At 47.7% G+C, this 5,911-nt stretch overlaps 1 pseudogene; it reads right to left on the bottom strand.

Annotated features, from left to right (window-relative positions):
• Positions 1-2,173: 2,173 nt before the first annotated feature.
• On the bottom strand, positions 2,174-2,319 carry LOC122939725 (annotated as a pseudogene).
• Between the last annotated feature and the right edge of the window lie 3,592 nt (positions 2,320-5,911).

The raw sequence follows: 5,911 nt of genomic DNA, 5'->3' as shown, positions 1-5,911 counted from the left end.
GGCAACCCCGGCCGACTTACAGTCGCCACCACCGGACCACTCCCTGGCCAGATGGTTGTGTGACCTAGAGGGGGGCAAAGAACACTCCTGCAACATGAACACGTCGGCAACCTGTGCAGTAAGAAAGGTTAGTACCGTCTGACCTCTGAACCTGTCCCTGATGCTCCTAACATTGATGGTAAAAAGGTTAAAATTCGCCATCATGTGAGAGAAAGAAAGAGATTAGCGGAAACAATACATCTTAGTTACCACTCCGGTCGTCCGGCGGCTTCTCGGTCTCTTGCCCGCTGTCAGGGGGTTGCCCCTGCAACAGCGCAAAGTTGGCTACGATCTCCTCTAGGGTTATCTGTAGCCGTATCGGGTCGGCGGTTGCTCCGTTGGCCACTATTTCCTCCACCTCGGTCTCATCGAGGCTAACGGGGTGGTGGAGGGTTTGCTCTTGGGGGTCCTCGTTGGTGGCCACTTGTTCTTCCGTCTGCTGCTCTGTTTTCTCTTTGTCGGGTGAGGCCCCGTCCTCTACCTCGACCATCTTCTTTTTGGAGTGGTCAGCGATGGGGCTGTCCCTCTCCTTTCTCTTCCCTTTCCTGACCTTTGGGGAGACAAGAGGAGGAAAATCCTCCAAAGAGAGGGCTGCAGCTGCTGGAGGAGGGATTAGTGCTGCTGCAGTGGTGACTATGGGGCGGGTTGGGCTTGGGGCAGTGGGGGGTGCCACTGAGGTAATGGGCAGTTGGATAAGGGACTCCTCAGTGGTGGTGACAACGGGGCGGGAGGGGGGCCGGGAGAGGGGAGGGGCGGGAGCGTGGCCTAGGGCAGGTGTCTGCTTACCCTCCTTCCGTTTGGACTCCTTCACTTTGGGTCTTGTTGCTGCCGGAGGTGCGGCTGCGGTGGGTTTCCCGCTGGCCGGTGCTCCAGCTGCGACCGCTGCCCAGGTGCGTTCTCTTTGTGGGCAGTCTTTATAGATGTGTGAAGCCAGTCCACACAGGTTGCATGCCATCTTCTTAGGGCAGTCCCGGGTTTCGTGCCCTGCCACACGACAGATCCAGCAGGCCGCTTCCTTACAGTCACTCAGCCTATGCCCCTTCTTGCCACATTTCCTGCAGGTCTGCGGCATGTCGGTGTAATAGATGAGCGCTTGGGAGTTGCCTAGCGAGAAGGTCGGGGGCAGGTGTTGCACTCCGTCCGGGTCTGTGGGGTCCCTGTTCAGACGGACGATGACTGACCACTTGCGGGTCCAGAAGCCGTTTCCGTCAAGGATGTGGGTGGGGTCCCTCATCACGGTGCAGAAACGCTTCAGGTAGGTCACGATATCCTTGCCTGGGATGTGTGGGTTCCGCATGGCGACGGTTACTCTCCTTTCTTCTCTCTGCACTGGGCAGCTGCCCACAAAGCGTCGAAACGGGGAGTCCGGCTGTGCGGCTTTCACCATCTCCCAGTACCTCTTGCAGATGGCCACGGAAGCGAAGGTTATCCAGAACACCCCAGCGAAGAGGGAGTGGATGCTTGTCACTTCCGGCTTGGCAAATCCCTGCTCCAGGACCATCTTCTTGCCGAACACATCCTGGCTCAGGTCCGGCGCTCTCCCGTCCACTTCCTTCAGCTTCAGGACGACCGTCTGCCTCATCCAGGGCTCCAGGGGAGGGGAGCCTGGACCGGGCTTCTGGGCCTCCTGTTGCTTCGGAGGGGCGGTCGCCACCGGGTCCGCAGCCGATGAAGTGGAGGCTGAAGGGTCCTGGAGGGTCTCCGCCGTGGCCTTCCTTCCTTCTTTGGTCTTCTTGGTCTTCTTCTTGGGAGGGATGGAGGTTGAGGTGGAGGCCATGGCTTCCTCCTTCTTCCTGCCTTCGTCTCTTGCTGGGCAGAGCTTCTTCCGGGGGGAAGGGCGGAGCTTCTTCCAGGGGAGGGCTTCGCCGAGCCTCTTTTCCTCGTCGGGGTTCCCCGAGGCCGGAGTCCTCAGGCCGGAGTCTTCAGTCCTCGTCGTCGGGGTTCCTCGTCGAGTCTTCGCAAAGTCTTCTCCTGAATCGCAGTCGAAGAAGTTCTTCCAGGAGTCGTATTCGGGCTGTCGAGATCCAAGTAAGTACTGTCTAACGTCGTACACCAAGACTATTAAGCCACAGGCCAAGAGGAGGTCGGAGACCATAGCACTCTTGTTCCCTGGGGAATAGCCCTACACCCAATAGCAGCAGTGAGCTGAAGCTGAATTAAATCAACGATGCTCAAAGGCAGAGTGCAGGGGGTACCCACAAGGACCTGGGCCGGCAAGAAAAGGCAGACTGATAAGAACAGATACTACACTTGATCTTAGCCAAAAGGCCGAGAAGCGACAGATAGACCAAAGGTTGAAGAGTTTAGGGACCGCGTGCCATGACATGATCTCTTTCTCAGAACAATTAAAGGAACATTTCACATCAAACTCATTGTATTATCCTTGAGGATCTAATTGAATCATACACTAATGCCTTCAATGAATAACAAATATTTAAAATCATGTAAATATAGGGAAACTGTTTCCAAAATACAATACTGAACTACTATAAGTACTGATAATTAAATTATGCTGAAAAATAAATTACATACTGGATTAAAATGCATTTACCTTCTTCTGTAGATATACTTGCCCCTATCTACAACCCTTACTATTTGTGCTCTAATATGATGGTTTCATGTGTTAATTAATCTACTTACACTTACATTAGGTATCATAGCTGAAATCAATGCAATTACCTTCAAAGTTAAAGGTCTAAATTAGCCCAATAAAAGAGATTACATCAATTTGATACTCTTGTAAGCCTTAACCCCTTAAGGACATAGGACGTACCGGTACGCCCTATTTCCCGAGTCCTTAAGGACCAAGGACGTACCGGTACGTCCTGACTTTAAAATCGGCATTCCGGCGCCGCAGGGGTTAATTTGAACAGGATGCCGGCTGAAATCATTCAGCCGGCATCCTGTTAAAACGCATGGGGGGGTCATGTGACCCCCCCGTGTCGGCGATCGCAGCAAACCGCAGGTCAATTCAGACCTGCGGTTTGCTGCGCTTTTTGCAGTTTCTGATCCCCGCGGTCCCTGACCGCGGGGATCAGAAACTTTAGAGTGTCTAAAATCAATATAGTACACCCCCCCCTGCACCCCTGCATGATTTGATGGCGGCGGGTGGTGCAGGGGGGGTGTCGCAGGCGGTAGGGGCGTTGCGGGAGGCGGGCGGTGCGGCAGGCGGGATCGCGATCCCCCGCCCGCCTCCCATTGAATAATCGTTGGTGTACAGTGGGTATACCAGGGTGCCAGCACATTGCTGGCACCCTGGTATAAACGGCTGACATCGTTGATGCGATGTCAGCCGTTTAACCCTTTCCATACAGCGGTCCGTACGGACCGCTGTATGGAAAAGGTTAACAGTAAAAGGGAGCTCCCTCCCTCTCCGATCGGGGGGCTGCTGTGCCTTTGCAGCCCCCCGATGGGAGAGGGAGAGAGCCCCCAGACAGCCCCCCCAGAGCCCCGTCCTTACCCTACCCCGTCTGCGCAGTTCTGACCATAACTGAGCAGACGGGGAAGGTTCCCATGACAACAGGACGCCTGCTCAGGCGTCCTGCTGTCCATGGTGCTGAACAGATCTATGCTGAAAGCATAGATCTGTTCAGTGTAAGTAAAATACAGTACAGATACCTATATAGGTTCTGTACTGTATTTTACAGACATCAGACCCACTGGATCTTCAAGAACCAAGTGGGTCTGGGTCAAAAAAAAAAATAAATAAGTGAAAAAAGTTAAGATAAAAAAAAAAACATTTATCACTGAATAAAAATTAAAAAAAATAAAATAAACTACACATATTAGGTATCGCCGCGTCCGTAACGACCTGATCTATAAAACGGTCATGTTACTTTCCCCGCACAGTGAACGCCATAAAAAAAAAAAAAAAAAAACTATGAGAAAATTGAAATGTTGCCCACTTTACTTCCCAAAAAAGGTAATAAAAGTGATCAAAAAAGTCGCATGTACGCCAAAATAGTACCAATCAAACCGTCATCTCATCCCGCAAAAAATCGCCCAAAAACTGAAAAAACTATGGCTCTTAGACTATGGAAACACTAAAACATCATTTTTTTTGTTTCAAAAATAAAATCATTGTGTAAAACCTACATAAATAAAAATAAAGTATACATATTAGGTATTGCCGCGTCCGTATCGACCAGCTCTATATAAATATCACATGACCTAACCCCTCAGGTGACCACCATAAAAAATAAAAATAATAAATTGTGCAAAAAAAGCAATTTTTTGCCATCTTACGTCACAAAAAGTGTAATAGCAAGCGATCAAAAAGTCATATGCACCCCAAAATAGTGCCAATCAAACTGTCATCTCATCCCGCAAAAAATTACACCCTACTCAAGATAATCGCCCAAAAACTGAAAAAACTATGGCTCTCAGACTATGGAGACACTAAACAATTTTTTGGTTTTAAAAATGAAGTTATTGTATAAAACTTACATAAATAAAAAAAATTGTATACATATTAGGTATCGCTGCGTCCGTGACAACCTGCTCTATAAAATTACCACGTGATCTAACCTGTCAGATGAATGTTGTAAATAACAAAAAAAAAAACGTGCCAAAAAAGCTATTTCTTGTTACCTTGCCGCACAAAAAGTATAATATAGAGCAACCAAAAATCATATCTACCCTGAACTAGTACCAACAATACTGCCACCCTATTCCGTACTTTCTAAAATGGGGTCACTTTTTTGGAGTTTCTACTCTAGGGGTGCATCAGGGGGGCTTCAAATAGGACATGGTGTCAAAAAAACCAGTCCAGCAAAATCTGCCTTCCAAAAACCGTATGGCATTCCTTTCCTTCTGCGCCCTGCCGTGTGCCCGTACAGCGGTCTACAACCACATATGAGGTGTTTCTGTAAACTACAGAATCAGGGCCATAAATAATGAGTTTTGTTTGGCTGTTAACCCTTGCTTTGTAACTGGAAAAAAAATATTAAAATGGAAAATCTGCCAAAAAAGTGAAATTTTGAAATTGTATCTCTATTTTCCATTAAATCTTGTGCAACACCTAAAGGGTTAACAAAGTTTGTAAAATCAGTTTGAATACCTTGAGGGGTGTAGTTTCTTAGATGGGGTAACTTTTATGGAGTTTCTACTCTAGGGGTGCATCAGGGGGCTTCAAATGGGACATGGTGTCAAAAAACCAGTCCAGCAAAATCTGCCTTCCAAAAACCGTATGGCATTCCTTTCCTTCTGCGCCCTGCCGTGTGCCCGTACAGCGGTCTACAGCCACATATGAGGTGTTTCTGTAAACTACAGAATCAGGGCCATAAATAATGAGTTTTGTTTGGCTGTTAACCCTTGCTTTGTAACTGGAAAAAAAATATTAAAATGGAAAATCTGCCAAAAAAGTGAAATTTTGAAATTGTATCTCTATTTTCCATTAAATCTTGTGCAACACCTAAAGGGTTAACAAAGTTTGTAAAATCAGTTTTGAATACCTCGAGGGGTGTAGTTTCTTAGATGGGGTCATTTTTATGGAGTTTCTACTCTAGGGGTGCATCAGGGGGGCTTCAAATGGGACATGGTGTCAAAAAAACTGTCCAGCAAAATCTGGCTTCCAAAAACCATACAGCGTACCTTTCACTCTACGCCCCGCTGTGTGGCCGTACAGTAGTTTACGGCCACATATGGGGTGTTTCTGTAAACGGCAGAGTCAGGGCAATAAAGATACAGTCTTGTTTGGCTGTTAACCCTTTGCTTTGTTAGTGGAAAAAATGGGTTAAAATTGAAAATTAGGCAAAAAAATGAAATTCTCAAATTTCATCCCCATTTGCCAATAACTCTTGTGCAACACCTAAAGGGTTAACAAAGTTTGTAAAATCAGTTTTGAATACCTTGAGGGGTGTAGTTTCTTAGA

The sequence above is a fragment of the Bufo gargarizans genome, chromosome 5, assembly GCF_014858855.1.
Source record: "Bufo gargarizans isolate SCDJY-AF-19 chromosome 5, ASM1485885v1, whole genome shotgun sequence".
Taxonomy (NCBI): domain Eukaryota; kingdom Metazoa; phylum Chordata; class Amphibia; order Anura; family Bufonidae; genus Bufo; species Bufo gargarizans.
The sequence above is the reverse complement of the archived record's forward strand: the minus strand, read 5'-3'. Positions and strand labels throughout refer to the sequence as shown.